General features: G+C 39.5%; 1 pseudogene; it reads left to right on the plus strand.

Annotated features, from left to right (window-relative positions):
* LOC101657080 overlaps window positions 1-12,771 on the plus strand; it is a 34,605-nt pseudogene that overhangs the window by 151 nt on the left and 21,683 nt on the right.

The raw sequence follows: 12,771 nt of genomic DNA on the forward strand, positions 1-12,771 counted from the left end.
TAGGCCATCGGAGCTGGGCTCGCTGCTTCCCCAGAGGAGCGCGCTGCCTCGGCGCACACTACTGCGGCGACTTACGGCGCCCTCGTTGCTCACCGGCAGCTACAGCGAACTGGCTGCCAAGGGCATAGAGACGAGCAATGACTGTATGCTCTTGACAATGGACACCAAGGGTTCAGACTGTTTCCTTTCAGCAGCCCTTACTGATTAGGAATGGTCTCAACTTGAGATTTCTGGCTTTGCAAACGGCCTCCCTCCACTCTTTGCTTCTGGCACGCTTGTTTTAGCCACTGGTGCAGTCCCAATCAGTGAAGTGAGCAGCCACAAGAAGCTCTGGAAGACGCGTTGAACTCCAAACATGTCCATATTTAATAATTAACCTGAGAACTGCCTTAGTAGCAAGGGAAGCTTTCGTTCCCAGAGGGGAGCCATTTCGCTACATCACACATCAAGACTGAACAGAGCTCAATGGATATTATAGTTGACTTAAAAGACCAGTATGGCCTTCTCCCCTTTTATAATATTTGAAAACCCGATACACCTTTTAACTAAATTTCCTACATAAATTACTATTATTTTAAAAAGGAAAGTGGAATTACAACCGAATTTTTGTCTACTAATTTTTATGTCTTAGGTTTTTTTCTTAAGTATGCATGATTTTTAGAACTGAAAAAAAACTGACACGTGATTAGGAATATGCTTCATAGAATTATGTAATGCATAGCTAACACTTGGTTGATAGATTGAAATGAGTAATCAATTCCGTTGTATGCAGTGTGTAAGGCAAATGGCAAAAGTGGTGGTCAAGGTTATCGCAAGGTTTCCTTTTTGAGTACAAACCACTTCTTGCTACACATGGACAGTATACCCCAAAATAGTTCAGTTATATGAGACTGTAACATTTTCTTCAAAGAATAATATATAATACTCCATTGAATCATATACTATTATAAGGTAAAGAACCCTGGTGGTGAAAACCAAATAGTTGGCATTTAGAACCCACCCAGTGGCTCTGAAGATGAGGCTTTCTGCTCCTGTATAGATTCACAGCCTTGGAATCTAAAGAGGCAGTTTTACTCTGACCCTTGGCTGCCATCTGCTTGGTCAGCGATTGGAAACTACCAGCAGCTCCACAGAGAAAGACTGGGGCTTCCTCCTCTGCCAACAGTGCCAGTCTCAGAAAACCACAGGGGGTGGCTTTGAGTCAGCACCAACTCAATGGCAGTGAGTTTGGGGTTCAGGGGTATAGATGCACAGTTAGAATTGACTGGTTGACAATGAGTTCTATGGCTCCAGGGGGAAAAAAGCTCAACAACCAAACTAACAACTGTTCTATAAAGATGAGAAAGCCTACAGAGCTGTTCTGTCATTGCTAGATAGGGCAATGCCACTCCACAAGCACCTAATAGCAACGTCACAGTGCTGTAAGTATGAACTGACACACATTTATAAAACTGTAAGCACCCTTTTAAGGAGTAAGCAAGTACAATCATCATTAAAGAGTTAAATGGTCTTATTCATCTAGTGAGTAAGAGTCTCTGAAATATGACTGCCTTAGTTTGGCTGGTCTCCCAATGCAAATTTAGTTTCCCTGCCCTCAACAATATAATCACAGTAATCAGAAACAGAAAAAGAGAAACCAGGAGGCTGGATGACCTAGTGTAGTGTGGTCTTATTGCTTGGTCAAGGGTATTGCTCTTTGTATATCAACCAACTGTTGTTGAAAATGAGTTTTAACACTGTTCTTTACGATGCTCTTTGCCATGTGTATTACTCAAGATTTACTCAGTAGAGATCTTGTTGTTGTTGTTGTTGTTGTTGGGTGCCCTTGATTCAGTTCCGACCCATAGCCATCCTATGCACAACAGAACAAAAGACTGCACAGTCCTGTACCATCCTCATAATCGTTCCCACGCCTGAGCCCATGCAGCCACTGTCACGATCTATCTCGGTAAGGGTCTTCCTCTTTTTCATTGATCCTTAACTTTACCAATCACGATGTCCTTTTTAAGGACTGTTCTCTCCTGGGAACATATCCAAAGGGCATGAGATGAAGTGTCACCATCCTTCTACGTGAGGAGCATTTGGTTGTACTTCCTTCAAGGGAGATTCATTTGTTCTTCTCACAGTGTGTGTACTTTCAATACTCTTTGCTAGCACCATAATGTGAATTCACCAGTTCTTCTCCAGTTTTCCTTATTTATTAGCCAGTTTTCACCCGCATATGAGGCATTCGAATATACCATGGCTAGGGTCAGACACACTGTAGCTCTGAAAGTAACATCTCTACTCTTTACTGCTTTAAATAGATCTTAAGCAACAGATTTGCCCAACGCAATATTTCACTTGATTTCTTGACTGCTGCTTCCATGGATAGTGATTGGCGATCTAAGTGAAATGAAATATTTGACAGCATCAATCTTCTCTCCATTTATCATGACATTATCTACTAGTCCAGTTGTGAGGATTTTGCTCATTTTTACATTAAATTGTAATCCATACTACAGACTGTAGACTTTGATATTCATCAGTAAGTGCCTCAAGTCATCTTGGTTTGAAATTAACAAAATTGTGTCACCTGCATGTTACAGGTTGTTAATGCACCTTCTTCTAATCTTGATGTTGAATTCTGCAAATAGTTCAGCTTCACGAATTACTTGCTCAGCATAAAAATTGAATAGGTATGGTGAAAGGACACAAGCCTTACATACACCTTTACTGATTTCAACCCACACAGGCTCCATTTGTTCTGTTCAAACAACTGCCTCTTGGTCTATGTCCAGGTTCAGCATGAGGACAGTTAGATGTCCTGGAATTCTCATCCTTTGCAATTGCCCATTCCTATCCATGGTTTGTTACAATCCACGTAGTAGAATACCTTTGCATAGTAAATGAAACACAAGTAAACATCTTTCTGGTATTCTCTACTTTCATCCAAGATCCATCGGACATCAGCAATGATGTTGTTGTTCCATGTCCTCTGTTGAATCTGGTGTGGCAGTTACGTAATCTCCTGTCGACTTGTGAAGGGGTGGAGTCTAGCCTGTCAATCAGGTAACAGCTTGACCTCATTTGGAGGTGCAAAGGAGATAAATAGCTCACTGGAGGTCACGTGGAGACTCATACCAGCACTGAGATGCTTCCACCATCACTGGATCCACAAGACTTTCCACCAACTGGCCTGCGATCTTCCTGCATTCAGCATCATTGCATGGCTGTGTGAGTCTAAAAAGGAATTTATGGACGAGTATCTACATAAGGGGTAATATTGGACTTATGGACTTGATCTGGACTGGGCTGGAATGTTCTCTTAATATACAACTACTCTTTATATAAAGCTCTTTCTTATACACATATGAGTCTCCCTGGATTTGTTTCTCTAGTCCACCCATACAAACACATCTGGCTTGAATTCCAACAGCTCCGTGCTTGTGATAGGTTTGTTCAATTTTTGAATTTATTCTTTAATCAGTTTAGGTAGTTTATACATTTGTAGTGACTTTCTCATTTCATCTATGCTAAGTTTTTAACAAATTTATTATAGTAGTCTCTCATAATCCCTTTTATTTTTATAAGATTAGTAGTAATGTCTCATTTCTAATTTTAGTCATTCATATCTTATTCTTTTTCCTTTGTCAGCAGAGCTAAAAGCTTGTCAATTTTGTTGATCTTTTTGGAGAACAACCTTTTTATTTCATTGTTTTTTTATTGTTTTGATTTATCCTTCCCTACTATTTATTTCCACACTTCAATCTTTCTTATTTTCTTCCTTCTCCTACCTTTGGTTTTAGGTTGCTTTTCTCTTCTAATTCCTTATGATATAAATTAGCTGGTTGTTTTGATAATTTTCTTTTTAACTTTTTATTTTGAATTAGGTGAAGCGTCACAGGCAATGAATCACAGTTTTGCATTTAACAAGTCAAACATTCTAATTTAACTCATCCTTCACAATCCCGCCAACGCATCCTATAGCACATCCTACTTCCTCCTTCTATTTCCTGCTGCGGTAAACGGCAATGGAGGTGGACATACCTGACCTCCTCTGGCTTCCTAGCCACAAGGCATGGTCCATCCTTCTTTATCTTTTCTGACACCAACTGTTCCTCGCACACGGTGCTACACTAGGATCAATAACTCATTGCACTTGCCATCCAGAACCCACAGACAATACTCACAATGAAGGGGATTTATTAGAGAAGTTAATAGGTTACCACAAGCCAGGATCCACAAACAATGAGGAGACAATCATTGGTTTTCTCAACCAGCCATCAAATCTCTGTCCAGTTCTCAGCCTCTCAGCCATGTGGTAGCCAGGGCTATCTCTGGTTCTTAGTCTTTCAGTCACATGGTCCCTTGGCCTTTGCCTCCATGGACCAGCAAGGCAGCCTGCCTGTTTTTCTGTCCCTCTGACCCATAGTCACATAGTCTTGGGCCAGATGAGGAGAAGGTTCCCTGTAGACTTGGCCCTGCTCCTCTGAGTCTCCATGCCAAAGTCTCTGATACATCAGGTTTCAGCAGCCTCTGTCCCTTCAGAGATCTTAAATTGCCTCTACCTAGGTCCTTGGGGTTTTCTCTTTTTGTTTCTGCTTCAAAGTTGGCTAATCCTTGTAGCTAGGGAGCTGATAATGAAAACTGACCAATTCCTGTCTTTTAGTGTTACAAATACCCTTTTTGCATGGACCCACCGAATCTTTTGGTGGGAGTTACAGAGACTTAGGTAGAAGAGCCATACGTACTAAGAAATTTCACTCTATAACACCTGTTTCCACCCCCTTTCTTTTTATTTAAAAAAATCATTTTATTGGGGGGTCATACAACTTTTATCACAATCCATACATACATCCATTGTGTCAAGCACATTTGTACATTTCTTGCCATCATCACTCTCAAAATGTTTTCTTTTAACTTGAGCCCTTGGTATCAGCTCCTCGTTTTTCTTAACAGTCTGAACTTTGTCATTGAGTAAATGCTGCCCTTTTTATCGTAAATGATTGATTATTCTAATTAAGGGTGAGATCAATTCTATACCTGAAGGGTAAGGCCCATAGTCGTTCAGGGCCCACCAATCTTTATCTGACCAATCCTGGTCTCTATGATTTTGAGTTCTGATCCATGTTTATCTCCCACTTTATCCAGGACCTTGGAATTCTTTTCAGAACCGTTGGTAGTCATATCTGGGCATCATCTAGATCTGGTCTCAGGGTTGTGAGACTGGTATTTGTGTGACCCATTAGTCATTGGACTAATTGTTTCCATGTGTCTTTTGAATTGACTGCTCATGGGTTTTTAAGACCCCAGTTGCTACTCACCAAATATGCATTTTGATCATTGGCTTTGTGAACTGAACTGTGTCAATTGACCTTGGCGTTGCTCGAGATGATGGTCCTAAGTCTCCAGACCCAGCAACTCATTCCACCCAAGTGTTTGATTATGTCTAGAATGTTTTCACAACTTTGTCCCCTGTATGTGACCATTTTCCCCCTCTAAATGTAGGCATCACAGCTCCAAATTTCTGGCTTTGTTGTTGCCTTTGCCACATCACAAAGCTTTAGTATGATATTACCTTCATTCTCATTGATATCTTAGAAATCTCTAACTTTTCTATGATTTCTTCTTTGACCCACAGGTAGTGTATTTTTAAATATTCTAAAGTTTCTCTCTCTTTTTTTGAATATGGATTATTGAAATCCTGAACCGCTATTGAGGAGCCCTGGTGGTGTTGCGATTACACATTGGACTGCTAACTGCAAGTTCGGTAGTTCTAACCCCCAACAGCTCCTCAGAAGAAAAATGGGGTTTTTACTCCCCAAAGGGTTGCAGGTGCATTTCTACTGTGTCCTGGAGGGTTGCTCTTGGGCCGCAATGAGCTGGCATGACCTGATGACAGTGAGTTATTTGTTGGTTTGGTTTGGTTTCTCCCTTCAATTCTGTCCAGTTTTGCTGCATATAATTTAGAACTTGATGTTAGATGTTTATATGTTTGTAATTCTTATATCTCCTTAATTGATCATTTATCAATATACACATCTCTATCAAGAGATCAAAAGATATGTTGCATTAAGTAAATCTGCTGTGCAAGACATCATGAGAGTATTGAAAAGCAAGGATGTTACTTTGAGGACTAAGGTGTGCCTGACCCAAACCATGGTATTTTCCATTGCCTCATATGCATGTGAAAGTTGGACATTGAATAGAGAAAACTATGGTGGAATCAATGCATTTAAATTGTGGTACCGGAAAAGAGCACTATAAGTACCGTGGACTTACCGTGACTTATCAGGACAAACTGATCTGTATGGGAGGAAATATGGCCAGAGTGATTCTTGGAGGCAGGGATGACAAGATTTTGTCATACATACTTTGGCCATGTTGTCAGGAGAGACTAGTCCCTGGAGAAGGACATCATGTGTGGTAAAGAGGAGGGGCGGCGGACAAGGGGAAGGCCCTCAACGTGATGGATTGACACCATGGCCACAACAGTCAGCTCTGGAAAAAAAGATCACACTGAGTTGTTGGCTTTTTGGTTCTTTTAGTGAAAATAGTAGCGGTGTACTGATGTATTTTGTGTCTACTTCTACACGTGGTATAAACACATGTCAATCAGGTCATAGCCAATGGTGCCTCTGTGTGGGCATGGCTTTCTCCTGAGGATTCTGGGAACTCCTGTCTTCCTCCCTGGAAGTGGGACACACACACTCTCTGCTGCATATTCTTGTTGACAAGCTCCACCCCTTCATTCAAGTTGACAAGAAATTATGGAACTGCCACAGTATGTATATATTTAAATATGTCTATATGTAAATATATTCATTTATAATGAAATGGATAGAGGCCAATATACATATATTTATATGTCAAGCATTAAGATAGCAGACAGACTTTGAGCCTCCACTCAAGGCCTCCCTTAACACAAGAACTCTTTGTTCTAATAACCTGGCATTCTTTGATACCTTCCCAACACGATTGCTGAAGACAAAATGGGTGCATAAGCTTTATATAAAGAGCTTTATATAGAGATAATTGTATATTAAGAAAACATCCCAGCCCTGTCTAGATCAAGTCCATAAGTCCGATATTAGCCCATATGTCTGATACCGGTCCATATATTCCTCTTCAGACTCACAAAACACTTGCAATGACACCAAATACAGGAAGATCACAAATCAGCAGGTGGAAGGTCTTGTGGATCCAGAGGCAGTGGCAGCATCTCAGTGTTGGTGTGGGTCTCCATGTGGCTCCTCCAGTTCCAGGTCTCTGGCTCCATCAGCATAACTCCATGTGGCTTTTTTCTTCTGTCGATGTAGAAGTAACGTTTCTACATTCCTCAACTCTATCCTAATGTTTACTTTGTGCTTCATTAATTTTATAAAAATTAAACATACTTTTTCATTCAAGCACAAACTCTTAATAGAGATAACTAAAGACGTGGAAAAATAACTGCAGCACCCAACCAAACTCACTGCCATCGAAGCATGATGCTGTGGAAGCTATTTCTAGTAGACTGAATTCACACAGAGAAAACAATGGGATATTGGAGAGCTAGAAGAGCCTAGCTTTCTAAAGCGCTCTTGATTCTGAAAATGCGGGCATGGGGGGCTTTTAATCACAAGTTTTTTCAATACAAGGGGAGGACATTCTTGTGAATTCCAAGTTTTGTGATATGAATGGAAAATCATTAGCATTTTCCATCATTCACTCATATTTGTGTTTTCTGACAATTGCCACTCATAGCATTGCCTGTGCTCTACAGGATTTTTGCCAACCTCTGGCATACAGGTTCCATCTGTATTGAACTTAGACCCTAGAAACGAATGGAGTTATTTCACCACAAATCAGTACATGTCTGGATCCACAAGTACTGCCTCTGGATCCACAAGACCTTCCACCTGCCTGAGGTACATGGGAATTTAGATAGCTGTGTCCTGAATATGCTTTATTTGATTAAAACAACAAAAACACAACATGTAAGCATGTAAGAGCAAAGAATTGTATGAGCTATTCCTTTTTTCAGTTCACCAAATTGGAAACCTTTTGCAGCTCTGTAGCTTGAAATTTCATTTGAGCAATTAACTATAATATATATATATATATATATATAGTATTAACTTTAGTTAATTTATTAACTTTAGTATTTCATTTGAGCAATTAACTATAGTATATATATATATATAGTTATTTAATTTTTTCACCCAATTGTACTAAATTTTACCACGTGGTTTCTCCATTCATGTCCATATTGCATTGTTTCCTTGCTTCAAGCTTGAGGTATATGTGACAATAATAATATAAACCCTTCTGAATTTTCTGCGTGTGTCTACTACATCCTTGAACGTTCACTAGAAAATCTTTAAAACCAGATGGATTGATTTATGGCTATTTATAATTTCCTTTGACATTTCACCGCTACACATTTTTTTAATGATGAAATTTGCCTTTATAATATAAATTGTAATTTTATTTTACATGTGGGTTTCTCTAGTTTGAATTTTTAGCATTTAATATACAAAAGAGTTTTGTGTGATTTGGTATAATTTTTTTATTATTTATGTTATTTTAAAAGGTCAGAATATCACATTGAAATTATTATAAGTGCTATTAAATGATCTATTTTAGACATAAGGTTTTATTACAGAGATATTTTCAGTGACCCTTCCTTTTATAACATTGAGTACGGGACAGAGTAGATGTCACGTAGGTGAAGATTATTAGTTTAATTCTGTTTTTACAATAACCTTGATTTCTTGAATCCTCTTTAGTTTTGCATGTATTGAATTCAATTAATGCTGAATACGAAGTGCAAGCTATTTATGAAAAAATAAAGCTATTGGGGTCAGACAAACAATGAATGAATCCTTTCATGAATGGATGCTTTGTAAACATTTCCCTCCAGGGTTCCACTGCACGTCAGCAGGGATTGCCCTTGTGTGTAGTTAAAATAATGAGTCCTCATCTAGTCCTGTGTGAAATGTTATTCATGAGATTTTCTATAGCATTTTTTGAAAGCATTTCTGGAGAGCCACATATTGGAATACAAACGGCTTTCCTCATCATTTGATTCATTGTGCAACTGATTTTTTGGTCCCAACGGAATTTTTGCCAGGAAATATTTGATTTGTTCTTTAGATATCAGCTTTGTAAATGAAGGTGCTTTACGTGATGATGGTAAAAGCTATTGTCCCTTTACTGGGATTGGGTGTTGTTGGAAGATAGGGACTGGAGAATGCAAAATGGCTTATTGTTCAAATTGTCCACTGTGATCTAGCCCTGTGCTCATAGCGCCTTTCCAATATGAGATGATGATGCTTCATCCAATGCTGTGAATACAGCCAACTTGTTACCCAAAAAAGAATTGAGAAAACAGATAATGAAAACACTGCCGGGAGACATCGGACAGGGCAAGATATGACAAATAATAATTTATAAATTATCAAGGGCTCATGAGGGAGGGGGGAGCGGGGAGGGAGGGGAAAACTGAGGACCTAATGCCGGGGGCTTAAGTGGAGAGGAAATGTTTTGAGAATGATGAGGGCAATGAATGTACAAATGTGCTTTACACAATTGATGTATGTATGGATTGTGATAAGAGTTGTATGAGCCCCTAATAAAATGATTAAAAAATAATTTAAAAAACACTGCCATTGAGTCAATGCTGACTCATACGGAGTTTATAGGATGGGGTAGAAATGCCTCTATGAGTTTCTGACACTAACTCGGCTTCAAAATTTTATTTTTTTATAAATCATTTTATTGAGAACTCTTACAGCTCTTATAACAATCCATATATTAATTGTATCAAGCACATTTGTACATATGTTGCCATCATCATTTTCAAAACATTTTCTTTCTACTTGAACCTTTAGTATCAGCTTCCCTTTTTTCCCTCCCTCCCCCACCCTCCCACCCTGTCAACCCTTGATAAATTGTAAATTATTATTGTTTTTATATCTTATACCAACTGATGTCTCCCTTCACCCACGTTTCTGTTGTTTGTCCCCCTGGGGGTGGTGGTGCTTATAACTTGGATCATCTGAATCAGTTCCCCTTTTTTCTCCCTCTTCTCCCCTCCACCTTCCTCCTACCCTCGTGGTACTGCTGCTCCCATTACTGTCCTGGACTCTGTGTACCGTGAGTTCTTATCTGTACTGGCGTACATGCTCCGGTCTAGCCACATTTGTAAGGTAAAACTGGGGTCATGATAGTGTGTGTGTGGTGGGGGCGGGGAGAGAAAGGGGGGGATGGGAAGGAAGCATTAAAGAACTAGAGGAAGGTTGTGTGTTTCCTCGGTGCTACACTGCACCATGGCTGACTCATCCCTTTCTTGTGATCCTTCTGTGAGGGGATGTCCAATTGTCTACAGATGGACTTTGGGTCTCCCCTCTGACCTTCCTTTTTCATGTGGATATGATTGTTTGTTTTGGGTCTTCTGATGCCTAATACCTAATCCTGTTGACACCTGGTGATCACACAGGCTGGTGTTCTTCTTCCATGTGGGCTTTGTTGATTCCCTGCTAGATGACTGCTTGTTTAACTTCAAGCCTTTAAGACCCCAGACACTATGTCTTGTAATAGCAGGGCAACATCAGCTTTCTTCACCACATTTATTTATGGACCCACTTTGTCTACATGGATCATGTTGTGAAGATGAACATCACAGAATGCCAAGTTATTAGAACAAAGTGTTGTGTTGAGGGAATACTTCAGCAGAGGACCAATGTCTGTCTGCTACCTTAATACTTAACAGATAAATATACACACATAGAACTATATCCCCATCATTATATATTAATACATCTACATATATTATGTGCCTATATTTATACCTCTATAAATGTCTTTTGCCTCCTAGTTCTTTCCTCTATTTCCTTTTATTTTCCTCCTGTCCTACTATCATGTTCAACCTTCGTTTAACAGTCACTGATTCCTCTCTAGCTACATTGCGTTGATCAAACCCCACCAGGCATTTTATACCCTCTTCGACATCAATTTTAGATCTCATGTTGTTCCCTTGTTCCTGGGTTTGTTGGCTGTCCCCTCTCGCTCCCCCACCTTCTCCTCACCCATGTCCCCCAGGGAACCATTGGTTCCATTGGTTTCTCCTCAGGATTATAAACAACCCTGCCATAGATAGACATGAAGAAAAAAAACCTATAAATAGTTCCAGGTCTATCTGCTGACCTTTATGAATATTTTCCCATTGCGTTTGATGAGGTGCAAGCTGTGCTCCCAAGTTAGAAGTCTATTTTTGGGATTCCTCAGGAACTCCGTTGCTTTGCTCCCCTTGCTGCTCTGTGCTCCCTTCGTGTTTCACCCCAGTGGTGGAGGAGGTGGGGGGGGATGTCAGATTGGACACAATCCCCATATTGTGGAGGCTGTATCTCTGTTTTTAGATTTTTTTAAAAGCCACCTTCTTTTTAATATGCTGAAAAACCTACTTTCTGGTGTGTTTTTTTTATTAGGAATTTTATTGGGTGGCTCTTACAAATCTTATAACAGTTTATCATTCGATTGTATTAAGCACACTTGTACATATGTTGCTATCAACAAAGACTGTAACTCTTCATCGGAGTACAATGCCCCATCTTTCTCCCAAGGAGCCACTGGTGATTTTGAACTGCAGATCTGGCAGAGTGCAGGCCAACTTGTAACCACTGTGTCTGTCACCAGGCCTCCTTCTGCATCACCCAAGAAAGGTTAAAATATAAGATAGCAAATGAAATTACACTTGATATTTTAAGGGCATATAATCTTGAAAAATGAAGTATGTCAATGATGACATCATTTAGTTTTAGGTATGTTTTGTGTATATCTTTCCCTAGCTATTAAAATATTTCTTATTGTAGTCTGGAATTGGGAAATGGTGAGCTAGTTATAAGTTATGCCAAATATCTACTATCTTTTTTATTACCAGTAATTGCATTTCTATTTAATTACTCTGATGTGATCTTAAACAACTTTTTTAGTGAGTGTATTTTTTTATTTTTTAGTGAATGGTCATAATTTTGTGTTTGGCTGGGTTCTCTACAGAAGTGAAAGCTGTGATGTTTATATGTGTATATAATGAAAGAAATTTGTATCAAGAAAGTGGTTCATACAGTTGTATTGTAGAAGTGGGTAAGACCACTTCAAGTCTGTGAGTTGGATGATACACTGGAGGGTTTCGTTTTTGTTTTTGTTTGTAACTCGAGTAGCTGCTGGGGCTAAAGAACCAGGAAGCAGGAAGACCACCAACTGGTGGAAGCAGACACCTTAAGTCCAAGGTCAGCAAGTAAGACTCATGGCTGCAGAGTCAAAGAATCGAAGACAAGCCAACATTCTGGCCTGCTGCTGACAGCTCCCAGGAACAGTGGGCAAATGAGCAAGATGCAGGATCTGGATCAGCAAGAAGCCAGCTACCTTCGCCAGAGTGTCAACTTATATATCAGAGTAGGCCACAGCCCTGATGAAATTTCCTTTCAATTGTATTAAATCTGTGGCCTGATTAAGGAGGTAACACTCTATCTTATTCTTCCCATAAATGCTTGGCAGATCACAGAAGACTCCATCAGAATTGGTTACATTATGTTAGAACACATCATGGGAGATTTCTGGCCCAACCAAGTTGACAAAAACCTTATTGTCATATCTTATTTTAAAGAAAATATTTTCAACAAACAATCCTTGAACTAACTACAAGCTTTTCTTTCTTGTTGTGTTTTGTTTTGTTTGTTTTTTGTCATTTGGTTTGTTGTTGTGTTGTATATTGTTGCTTGGTTTTGCTCTGTCTTGTTTTTGTGC

The sequence above is a fragment of the Echinops telfairi genome, unplaced genomic scaffold (genome assembly GCF_000313985.2).
Source record: "Echinops telfairi isolate 266 unplaced genomic scaffold, ASM31398v2 ScPeMD7_70;HRSCAF=299, whole genome shotgun sequence".
In the NCBI taxonomy this organism is placed as follows: Eukaryota; Metazoa; Chordata; class Mammalia; order Afrosoricida; family Tenrecidae; genus Echinops; species Echinops telfairi.